At 33.9% G+C, this 13,481-nt stretch overlaps 1 protein-coding gene across 4 annotated transcripts in view; it reads right to left on the minus strand.

The window, feature by feature from the left end:
- The window catches only part of PCDH9 (protocadherin 9), a 671,353-nt gene that overhangs the window by 37,968 nt on the left and 619,904 nt on the right, over positions 1 to 13,481 (minus strand). The gene's annotated exons all lie outside the window — the stretch shown is intronic.

The raw sequence follows: 13,481 nt of genomic DNA on the forward strand, positions 1-13,481 counted from the left end.
AATAATTAAGAATGGCTACTTTCTGCCCAGCACATTAAACTGCTAATTTTTTTGACAGCCAGAGCTGAATTGCTAGTGTACACTGAGACATGAGCCGTATGGGAAGGGAAATGAAATTGCCAAATAAAGGATTAAAATGAAAGTGTGTGGGGGGAAATCTCTGTCAGGGAAGAAAAAAAAATTGCATGAAGGAAGACCAAATGTTGTTATAGCATTCGAATGTGCAATTTGCAGATTGATTTCCCTGCTCTCTTTGCATAGTAGATGTAAAGATTATGCTGAAATCTAGGAAAATTTGATTGTGCATGTGCCAACGTGAATTGAGAACTCGAGTCAAATGCCTGCCCCTGTTCTAAGAAATTCATAATGAGAAAATAGCTCTGCAAGGCATTTCTTTGTAAACATCCAACAAATTTTGCAGCTATGCATTTTAAGAGTGCAGGCATGCAAAATGAGTCTCTCTCACTAATTTAGATCATTCTTGTAACAGGACTGAGTTTGTGCAGCTTTAGCCTTCTATGGTAAGCATGAATGTCAAACATATTTCTCACATTTCTGTGCTCTCAGTGCTGTATGGTTGAGGCTTTTTAATTACCTGTTTTCCCTTTTCTGGCTCACATTTTGCAAGTCTGTGGCTGTTCTCACAGCAGAAGGTAGAAATACTGAACCCCCTTCTCTATCCCTCAAGAAATAGTTCTCAGATGTCACACCTAGTCCGCTTGACTGATAGATGTACCACCTCTGGAACAAAACTTGCCACTCCTTCAGTCATCTCTGTTTATTTTGGAGAAGTTGGCTTTCTCCCTTCAGATGCATGTCAACATTTTCGGAAGATGTTTTAACTGGCACGCCATCAGCTGACATATCTAAAGCAGGAAGGCTGACTAGCTGTGAAAGATGTGACTCCCAACCCCAGCAAGACTCAAAGCACTGGAAATTGAAACAAACCCCTTAAGAGCATATGTTACCCTACTTACAATGAAGTTTTTGTGACATCGTTTTAATTGCAACCATATGACACTTGCTTGTAAGCCAGAGGCACTGAATATGAGTGAAAAGTCTCATGTGAAGGATAAGCTTTGAATTTTCAAAGGTGATTTCTAAACAGATGAGTAGCTTCCCTTACAGCACAAAAATAAACAAAAACCCAAAAGTTTTTGTTTCCAACAGTGCAGTTCTTATACAAATAATTTCTGGCAAAAATTTATAAATACTGGCTAGCAACCAGGTTTTTTTAAATATACTGTTAACAGAGTCCTTGTTTTGTGAATAGTTTGGATTGGTGGGAGCAGAGTTAATCATTTGGACAGAAGGAGGATGGATTATTTTTAGTGAGTGCAAAGCATATGGCATTCCAAAATGCTTAGACTCTACTGTTAGTCTTAGCTGCACATGTGTTCAAGTAGTATTCCCCTACATACAAGTGAAGTCATTTCACGTTTCCTCCAGAATAAAAGAAAATTTATTATTGTCTAGACCCTCAAACCTTCTTTCCTGCTTTCCTTTGCTTTCCTTTTCTTGAAAACATACAACACAAGTTTCAACTTTTTCACCACCTCCATTCCTCTCTCCACCTATTTCTACAACCAAACACGCTTTAAGAGATGTAGATACTAGTTATCGGATTCATGTATTTTTTATAAGGTATGGAACTCCAGAGTGGTTGTCATTAGCAGGTCTTGCTTACACTGTGTGAGATAGAAGTGAAAGACAGCTCTACATGACAGAGTTATGAGAATTCAGAGGGTGAGATAACATGCTGAGATACATAATTTCAGCAAAGTGTGATTAATAAAAAAAAATGCAAACTCATACAGTCTTCATTTCAAAAGAGCACAAATAATACCAATGTATCAAATGGGAAACATCAGAGAAAAGAACAAAGAAAATATAAAGAATGAAATAAAATTAAAATTTGTATATGCTAGATTAATCTCACTAGAGATATCCAAGTTTAGCCCTGGATATAATTTGGTCCCAGAGTCAGGAAAGCACTTCAGCATGTGTTAAACTTATCTCCCTTTAGAGAAGCACTTTAGCACATCTGCAAACATGAGCTTTAGGAGCCATTAACCTCTGTCAATGAAACTTGAACACAAGCTTAAAAATGTGATTGTGTAATTAAAGCTCTATATTGAATAAAGATTCTTCCATGTAATAGAACCTTTGCCATGTACCTTCAAGTAGTTAAATTGAGAGAATTCTAGAAATGAGAGTGTAGCATTGAAATTGTATTGGAACATTAATACTTTAAAAGCAGAATAGAAAGAAAACAGCAGCCATTTAGGCAGAATTTATTGCATATTCAGGTGTGCAAATTTTGCCTTAAACAACCGTACTTCTGAAATAGGTATGGTTAGGAAGAGGCTTCCCCTATTTTTGTGTGCAAGGTTGTTAAGTAAATGTTTTCTGTTTCCTGAGTCCATGTGATTTGATTCATCAATTACCCCAGGTAGAAATAAAATTAGTCTTCCACTTCTGTAATCATGTTGAGGACCTTGCCTACACTGTGGTTTCCTACAGACTCTCAGGAAAGAACAAACCCGACAAATCTCTTTTCTATGTCCTTGAAAAAACACACTGAAGTTTTGTAGCTTCCCATTTCTCCACCAAAAAGGTTTCCAGCTGGAAACAACACAAGGGTCATGAAGATTATGAAAAGAATGTCCAGTGACTTTTAAAACAGCAAAGTAAGGAATGAAGCTTTATCAAGACATGATTAGTCAGTCATTATTAGCATTTTTGTCATAATGGAGTTTTGTATGAGCTCTTCAGAAAGCTAATGGATTTATCCTCTAGCAAGCAAAAAGGGATGAATTGTCAAAACACAAATTATTTGCCCAATGTGGCAGTGGGAATCCATGTGAAGAAGGAAAATGTATTCAGACTAATATAATCCCAGGTTAACTGCAGAGACTGAAAAATTTTTCTTAGGGGAAAAAATGGATTCGTAGAAATAAGAAAGATATAAAAATAATCTTTAAAAAGTAAAAATAGACATTTTTGTTTTTAAAATATGACCAAATTAAATTAAATCAGTAATACAAATGCAGAAACCAAAAGTAAAGAAAAAGAAAATACTTAATAAAAAACAGGAAAAAAGAGGAGGCATTAATTGTAATAGTAAAATAAAAAGAGGAAATAAAAATCCCCTTGGTTAAAAGTTAGATTTTACAAAGGAATGGCTTTGCTGAGTGAACTGAAAAATTCAGAAGATAAATTATGTGCACAGTTTCTAGAAACCACTTTTGAAATATTTGTAAAAAGATGACACTTAGTGTCAGAAAACATCAACAACCCCAAATCAAAACTAAAAACAAATGCAGAAAATTAATGTTTGGAAAAAATATTGTATATAGCATTAAACTGACAGACTTGAACTTTCTGGTCACATGCTGCTCTGTGCAGATTAATATGAGAGGGTCTGACTAACAGCAGAATACAGTACTCTTATGTGTGTAACAGTGACACCACAGAGTGGATAATCACTGCAGAGCAACTGTTACCTTCAAAGGGTGGTTCCTTCCTTTCCAAAATGAATTTCAAAGATAGGCAGCTAAACTAGAACTAGGGCTAAACAAGGAACATTGCACAGTTCTGTAGGAAGGGAGATTAAAACATCCCAGCAAACCCTGTGCTGTCCAGAAATGCTTTTAAATATCAAAACAGCTCTGAAATCTAGTTTACTTGTAATTACAGATATTGTTACTGAAGAAATTTATAAAATTCCTCCATCCAGAATCTGGTGATTCTACTCACAACACCAACACTTTAGTCAAGAGACACATGCAAGAGCAAGTATGGTCATTGCATTATATCTCCCTGGAGATATTTTCTTCCTTTAAAAACAGCGTGCTAGCAGTTAATAAACTTCCAGTGAGGCACCTGACAAGGTATCAAGTAATGGGATGAATCTAAGCCTAATTATATAGACAATCCTATCTGTAGACAACCTCTAATCCACTAAGAAGCTTTTCTGGAAATAGGCTAATCACAAACTTAATTTTTCCTTCTCTAAAAATATTAGTTCTTCAGCACCTCATTCCCTGATTAAATGAGAATGTACTTTCCCAGTACTGTCTTGCAAGAATTGCTATTTCAAAACTTACCTCCTATATATGTGTTTTGTAATGAATTTTCTCCTCACAATTTTTCATTAGGATCTCTAAAAGTCTTATGGTGCCCTCCAAAATTGATTGGTTCAAAACTTTTTTTTTGTTTTCCCATGCTGTGTCACTCAAAGTCTATATCTCATACCTAAATGTTTTTGTCACCTCAGGCCTTATCTGAAAATCAAGTTAAACTTGAAATAAAGTGAAAATCAGAAACAGAACTTTACTGAATTAGGGAAGAACACTGAACTAGATCATCTGGTTCACATTCTTTCTAGGATTTTGCTAGGATGAATTATGAGAAAGGGCTTCAGATTAGACATTTTCCTCTTTTAACACAAGAATTTTGTTAAAACAGAAACAGGGTAAGAAAACCAGCTAAAACAGAAGAATTCATCTAGAGTATTTAATGGAAAAGAGATATTCCCAACTTCAAATATAGAAAAATCATTATTATGAAATATGTGAGATGCACATCAAAATTTAAAGAAAGTATTGTGATATTTCCAGTTTGCTCAAAGGTATCATTTGGACTAGTGCAATTTATTGTCAGCATTCACAACTACCTCAGTTGTGGTTTACTACTATTCATATTATCTTTTCCTCACAGGGAAAGAATCATCAACATCCATTTGTTGTCTTTCATAGGAAACAAAATTTTCATTATGAAAAACAAGTTTTTCAGGCCTATTGAAATTCTTCTTAGATACAATATGAACATGACCAAGAGCATCCCACAGATTAAATTAATCTGAATTCGTTTACTTTTGAATTCATTTAATTGCTAGCTGTCAGCCTAATAAGCTGTTTAAATAACAAGTTCTTAAATATCAAACAAGGTAATCTGTCTGCACAACATATGATTGGAAAATTCTGGTCAGTAAAAGACTGAAATATACTATCCACTAAGCTTTCTAGTAGAAAGTAGGCTGTTATCATGCCTGCTGACACCCATGTGCTCAAACACAAAAGTAAATTAAGTAGAAACTCAAACTGAGAAGGTTAGAAAAACACTGAACCATGGAATGGAGTAAGAATCCATTTTAAATTAGTAATATCCTGCAAGAGTAACAGAGAGAGAGAACCAAAACATTTTGTTTATCACCAAATACTTTCACTTCTAAATATTCGTAGGGAGGTACCAAACATTCATTCATTTCACTGCACTCCAAAGTTAGCACAGACATTAATTCACCTAAAATACCATAATGCATTCATCATCACATATATTCCCAACTCTACTGCTTTCTAATCTGCATCTTCTAATTATTTTCACCCTTTTGCTCTTTTTCCCATTTCTCATCACAAAACCTCCTCTGGCAATGAATAGCATTTTACATAGAACACTAAAAATATGTGACCTAATGAAGAAGCTGTTCCCCAGTAGTTAATTTGCTCTAGCCTTGGAATTTCACTTGAAGGTAGAGATCTTTTGCCTGATGCTTAAAACATGATTCAAAAAGTATGCAAAGGAATTTCCATTTTCCCCTGCTGGAGAATGTAACAGGATGCACAAAGCATCAACATTTAGCTAGAAATAATGCACACCTTTGAGTCCAGCAGATATTGTTTATACAAAATCTGCATGCTCTGATTTCCACTGCTTAGGGTCTTGGATATTCATAAAATTACTTTTCAAAACTTGCTTATTCACAAGAACTTAAAATTCAATACTGTAGAAAGTAACATTAAAACCTGTAGGAAAATCATCAGAACCTTCTGCAGAACTTTGCAAAGTAAAAAGATGTAAAGAAAACAAACAAAAAAACTATCTGTAACATATTACTGGCAAGCTCATACAATATACAACTACCTGCAACAATAGATAAATTGTAACAAATAATGTTCTATAAGATCAGAAAGAGTATAGCTCTGGATTTAGCAGCAGATATTTTCAAGAATTCTCCACTGAATTGTTCTCCCAATTTCTTTCTAAATCAGTTGCTGCTGCTGGCTATTCTGGGGATATTTCCATATTTTGTTTTACTCTGCCACAATTGAGCACTTTAAGTGATATCCTAGGCAAAGAAAGTAGCATCCATCATCTGTTATTTGCTTTGGCATGCTGATCCTTCCTCCACCAGAAATCATGTGTGTATGAATGCTTATTTTAATACTACCTCTGAGCACCTCTATTGCCAATTATGTATTTTGAATATTCATGGAAGTAGTTCTTTAAAATGTCACACATAAGCACATGTATTCTTCACTGCCTAGTATGTATTTAAATGTTATTCAGCTGAAAAAAAACCCCAAAGAAACAAAAGAACTCCAAAATACAACAGCATGCATATGATATGAAAGAAAAGAAAAAAACTCAGAGTGTACTTGAGGCCGTAAATATCTTAAATAAACAGTAATCACAGCAAGGTTTCTGAAGGGCTTTAGACTAAATGTGGAAATGCATTTGAACATGTTGACTATTAAGTTATTGTCTTATAAATTACAACAGGTACAGTGTAATCAATATGCAAATATTTATTATTGACCATACACACTTAAACAGAAGCTAACAGAACCAATCATTTGGTGAAAAAATAATAGATCTTTCAGAGGTCTGAGAAATAGGGGCTACTTGATACTGATAATGACATAAAATAAGATGACACAGAAAATCCTAAATAAATCCCATTTCAGAACAAGATTTAAAAACCAGTGTATGAAATCTGTACTAAGAATTCTCTTAAGGCCAATGCATGGAATTAGGAGATTATTAGGGATCTATTAATAAGTCTTTCTAACAAACTGGCTATATCTGTCAAAACCAAGGGGGAAAAAAATCTGGAAAACAGTCTGAATCACATACAACTAACTTATGGAAAATTTATAGCAAAAAAATACAGTAATTGGTAGCAAAATAATCTTACACTTTTCAGGGAAATTAAATTTCATGAAACTCCCTCTTTCTCCAGACACTTGCAAGTGCTTCAGAAGTTGTTTCAAAGCAATATTAATAGTTCTATAAGTAATTGCTGCTGGAGGGAGACTGAAAATGGACCTTTCTGGGAACAAAACTGTAAATGATATTACATTCTTTCTCTCTGTATAAGCAAAAGTAGTCAGATATTAAAAATATACTTCCCAAGAAAGCTGAATTACACAGAAATAGAAATACTCATTCAAAATGTGTTTCTGGGCTACATTTTTAACTCCTCTTTATAGGAATGATTATGGAAAAACCTTTGCTGGAAAGCCTGAAGGAGAAAGAGTGAAAAACTATGTGTTTAAATTAAAATGGATTTAAACATGAAATATTGCAATTGTTTTAATTCAACACTTTCACAACATAATATTTCATACAGGTTTTTCAGATACTCCAGTCAAAGAATAACTCATCTCTGATTCATGTAACATCTGGTAGCTCATAGAGTTCAGATGCAAGTATACTGTTATCTTTTTCTCTCTTATTTCTGCCACCAAAAAAACATATAATTACACCCAGCTTCAGGATCTGTGCAACCTCTATCTTTCCTGCATGTGATAACTTTGCTACAACTCAAGTATCCATGTCCTGCTGCAATAAATCTAAATACATTCAAATAAGTCAGCAAAGGAAAAAATAACTTGCACATTAAAAATTAACTACATTCCCTGGCATTTACCCACTTTATAGTGTGATATTAAAACATAAACCCATGCTGTGTATTATGCTTTACTGCCATGATTTACCACATGGTGCTACAACCATCATATAGAGCATCAAAGTTTCACTTGTGCTGGTTTCCTACACTCCATTAAGGATTTAAATCAAAGTAGTTATCACTGGCTCAAATCCTTTTCATGTGAAACACCTTGGTAGTAATATCTCTAGAACAAAATGGTCCACAAAGTTCAAGGTGGAACATACAATGATGAGGAAAATGGTAGCCAAAAGACTTCCCAAAGAATAAGCAAAGCATATTACAAACAAACATACAGGAATAAAGTGTCTTCACTGTAACATTTTTGATACAGGAAAGAGGAGAATAAGCCTCCAAGGCTATGACTTACACATCCTGGGACTGTTTTTTGGCATTGAGGTCAGCAGCATGTAAAACTTGTGCTGCTGCTATTAACTCTTTTGGTCTCCAAAACAATCAGGTCAGGACGAGGCATATCTGAATTGCCTACTGGGGATGGTCTCTGGTCTGTTCTGGCTGCAGGATTGTGCCCAGGAGCTGATTGGAAGAGTCTTATTTGGTCTGGGCCCAAACCACACGAGGGACAAATCCAACAATTTAACAATGTAGACAATTTGGTTCCAGTGGCTGGAAATATTCCTTGGAGCTGTTTTATTCAGGATAAATATATCTTATGTTGTCACTAGAGATTTGCTATTGATATTCAAGTTATGTGGAAGGTATTTCAATGACATGTTTATTGAATGACAGTAAAAAATCCTAATATAAAAGACAGAAGCATTGAGCAGATTTCATTTCCTATGGAGCAATAGCTCGTCAGAGAATTCAATCAGGAAAAGATTCTTGAAGCTTCTAATACAAAATGCAAAAAATAGACCTTTCAATATTTGTTGAATTACACAGTGGGAAAAAACCAGCATATTTTAGATAGTGTATTAGCATATTTTTATATTGATTATATAATTGAAACAATCAATTTTAATTTAGACATATACCTTTAAATCAACAGTTTTAGAATTCAAGGTATCCTAAGCTCTTTTTAGAAACAACAACAACACAACAACAACACCCCCCTCTAGTTTCAGAGGGAATCACTTTAAGGCATAAAGTGACACATTGACATCAATATCACCAAACATCCTAATGTCTCTGTGTTTACAGGCTGGTCTGTAGGCTTGTCAGACATGTCCAAAGAAAAATATACTAACTACAAATTTTATCATATTATTAAAACCTCATAGACTTCTATTTATGAAAGAATTTCTGTGCCAAATACAAAACTTTACTAAAGTTTTAACCAGCTGTGAAACCTTTTTTTATTTAAAAAAAAAAAATCCAAGTTGAAAAAATCAGGAACAGAAATCTAATAAAAGTAACACATTCAACATTGTAAAATACCATCACAAGGCCCTATATAAATAATAAGGTCACAAAACTAAAAAAGAAGAAAGGTAACTTGATTACTTGTAAAATGGCATTATAAGCAGAATATTTATTTTTTTAAAAAATGCCTCCATTTTTCCTTATCTTCAGGACAAAAAATAGTAATTTGTCCTATTATTTGGACAAAGAGGTCCAAATCTGGAAAATCCTATTTATCTCATTCACTTTCCCCAAAGCAAAACAAAATCTCCCAAATAATCTAAATCTGCTTTCATATAAATATTTGATTCCTTTCCCAGAAAAACGTTTCATGTGTTTAAAAAAAAAAATTAAAAAATAGAAACAAAATATTTTGCAAGCAAATTTTCATTCTGTTTGAAGAATAAAGAATAGAAACAAGTCCTTGGCCAAGTTGTGCTCTTGTAACTGTGCTATAGGACATGCAGAAATTCTGTTTTGACCTCTTTTAACTTCCAGAAAATAAATGGGACAGCACATGTTCAATAAAAGTGATTATATTACCTGAGGCTTCCCCCTCAAATCTGCAGCTGCTAGCTGGAAAGCAGTGAAATGAGGTCATGAGGATGAACACAACGACTTCCAGAGCTAAAGAGGCACTCCTGGATGTTCCCCCATCTGACAACATGCTTGAGCTGGCAAATATCCCCTTTTGATCAGATATTTTGTTAATAACAGATAAAATTTGTTTTGCCTGTAGTAACCAGAACTACTCTGGACGTTTAAGGCAGGTAGGAAACAGGTCCTGGGCACACCACAGTTGCTGCCCAAAAGAATGGAGAAGGCAAAGAATTTAAATTGGGAGAGAATCTCAGGAGATCTCTGGTCTCCTGTGTGCTCAAAGTAGCATCACCCTTAAGATTAACAAAGATTGCTCAGGGATTTTCTAGGCAGGAGAACCTCTAGGGATGGAGACTTCAGAGACCTCCAGGGACACTATTCCTGTGCTTGACTGTCTTCAGAGTGAAAAAGTTTCTCCTATCTATACATAATCACTGCCATATATGCAGAGATAATCTTACACCATTTACTTAGTAAAAAAAATCTTACTGGTATGCAAGCATGTATCATGTGAACTGCACAAGTGATGTGACATCACCTGCAGCTGGACTCTCATGTGCCCATTTCTTGACATCTTAGGTGTGAAAAAAATAATAATTCGTCAAAAATTAAGTGTATTTGAAAATCTATAGATATACTTCAAGCAGTGATCAAAGATACCATTATCTGCAACTCTCAGTGTTGTTACCTTTAGGAGATATCACTGTGACTATACACAAATGGGAAAAAAATTAAAATTTGTATCTACATACCTGGTCACCTCTTAGTATAACACAGCAATTATGACCACATGTGAGCTATCATGTCCTCTTTAGGGTTATGTAGTGAAAATAGCAAACAACTTATTCTCATCTACTAAATTAGTTTAAGAGAAAAGAAATTTCACTTTTTCAGATGTGAATACACAGGTATATTGAAGCAGGGTCTCAGTTTTCTTTGTAATTTACACATTTAAAAAAAAACTTTGCAATTTTTCTAGCTATTAAAATTTACTCTTGTAAAGTAAGGCTGTTCAGTTATAATTTTTAAGTTCTTTATAGATGACAAAAAGAGCTTGTCAGCAACAAAGTACTACATCCAAGTATTTCAGCATGTACTAATACTATTTATGATGCAGCTTCTAAATTAGAGAAATTTGATCATCTACATGCTTAGGTTTCCAGCATCCATGAAAGATTACCTGACAACAAAGAAGTCATAACAACTAATTTTCTTGTGAACATAACTTTTTCTAAAAACACCCCAGGGTAAAGCAGAAGAAAAATGAAAAATAATTGTAAATGCACAACCATTTGAAATTAAGTGATTCTAAGTCTTATTTTGAAGAATAAAATTTGAATTCTGATACTTTCTTTGTGGGGCAGGGGAAAAAATAAATATATTTTCAAAATTTTATAGATTCTGCAGAAATGCAAATGTTTGGGGGGGAAAAAAAGAAAATTACCTATCTGAGGATGTAATGTATTTAACACTGGGTTATGTGTTTGCATGTTTCAGATATCTTGTTAAGAAATAGTATAAATAATTTAATATTTTATCTATAAAATTCCATATTTTTGAACTTCTTTAAAACATGTTGTCTCTCCTTCATCCATTTCTACATCAAATGAAAAATTATTTTTATTGTGCAAACAGACTGGGTATATTGTAGAAGCCCATTAAATATGGGCTTCTGCTAAGGCAAAGATTAAAATTAATTTCAATTATATGCATAAAAAGCTATGAACTGAAATTCAGAAAGAAAAGATGTATTGAAATACATTGAAACTGATAATATTCACCAGTTAATATTAAGTCAAAGCTAAAAATAATTGAGAGCGTTGAGGATTATGAGAGCTCTGTGCATTTATATACAAGAAAAAAAATACATTTGCTGGTAAGGGAAATGCTAATTTTCTTTCTTTGTCTTTTAAAATAAAGCATTTTTCTGTAGTTAATATTGTTGTTGAAAAATGGTTCTCAAGTAAAAGGGAGAAATATGGTTGAGGACTATTTTAGTTTTCATAACATTATGTATATAGTTATTACTTTTTTCTAGGTGTCATTAAGAGACATTTACGAAGTTCTCTCAGTACTCTCACCAACCAAATATCAAGTAGATCACAAAAAAATTAATTTTTTTTTCCAAAGTAGCCAGCAACTTTATTTAAACTTTATGATATGTCACCATGATGCTAAGTAGGGCAGGGACAGCGACTTAATTGAAGAAAGATATAACATTTTGCTCTCCTTTCACACCCATCTCCCCAGCTACAGAGGCAGCACATTTCTACTGGAGAACTCCATTTCCTGTTAAATTCTGATGTCAGACTTCCGACATTTCCAGCAGGTAGCGTTGTTCAGGATCTCAGTATGCCAATTGCAGAAAATTATAGAGAAGCTAAAATGCAACGTAAAGCCATGAAACATACTTTTTTTTGTTTTTTGAATCTGAGGTAAAACATGAAAAGAGGTCTGTATTCCCCCACCTTATTCATTTGCTGGCTGAATCTAGCCTTGTAACCCAGAAATAGTGCAGTGTCCTGTTCTAAAAAAAGAAACATACTGAACAAATAAACCAACTGGAAAAATTCTGTAATCTGCATTATAACATTTCTTTCATGGGCCTTAGGATCTGATTTTACCTACTTTCCTATCTGGCATGCTCACATAGAAGTTTTCAGGAAGGCTGGGAAAGCCATTTCTGTGCTACTCTGCTACTAGAGGAAACTAGAAACAAATTACCTGTGCCAAACTATCAGTAATTTTCACTTACATTAACCAACAATTTAATGCAAGGTCAGCTGTTAAAAAATGTATTTCTTCTAAATAGAAATGTATTTTCTCTTCTTTGTAGGAATAACTGACTGAATGAGAAAATTATGTGGTATATGACAATAAATTGAAGCACATTTATCAGCGAAATCTTACCTACAGAAGTAGGTATATGTATATGTCAGTTAAAATTCAACTCTTCATTTCCAATCCACAGGGATTTGATTTGATTTTTTTTTCTTACATTGTGTTGAATATTTTAGAATTGGTAATCATCCACTTATAGGGACAGTGTTCCTAAAACTGCTAAGGATTATTCAGTAATTTCAAACAGACAAGCCCAGCCCATCCTCACCCAACTGCAGTCTGGAAATCTTACTGTGTTTTAAGGAGCAAGTACATTGTGTTATGCCACCCTACCTTTCATATTAAAGGGGAAATTGAGAACTTGCAATAAAGTTGAGTTACTGGACAAGTAATCAAAATCCCCGGTGGTATCTGACTGCCCAGCAGGATCTCTTAATAAAGTGAAAAACAACAACAACAATTTTGAAAAATGACCAAACTATTTTAATTCTCTTCAATCTGAATATAAAATTGTCATAGGCTAACAGAGTTATCATGAGTTTACCATGTTTTCAGGAGTATGACAGATGATATGTATTTTCAAATTCACATGTATAGGGACTAGAAAAGAGAGCCCAGAATTACAGACGATAAAGTAATAAAATTAAACTAGATACTGTCAGATATAAAACCCAAATCTATCAAAAACCTCATGCACATGCATTTTGAGTAGATTATGGTTTATAAGGCAACTAGAATGGAATTCATTATAACAAGACCAAATATCCACATCTGAGGTAATCACCCTAGCCACCTTTTGTAATGAATGGAAAAAAAAGTTTATCTACCATAAGATTCATTTCTACATAAAGAAGTGAGCCAAAATAGACAAATGAGTTATACACTAAAATGGACATCCTTCTCTTAAAGGTTAACCACCTCCAATGCAGATGTGCAGCCCGTAAAT

The sequence above is a fragment of the Passer montanus genome, unplaced genomic scaffold (assembly GCF_014805655.1).
Source record: "Passer montanus isolate IOZ18808 unplaced genomic scaffold, ASM1480565v1 scaffold30, whole genome shotgun sequence".
Taxonomy (NCBI): Eukaryota; Metazoa; Chordata; class Aves; order Passeriformes; family Passeridae; genus Passer; species Passer montanus.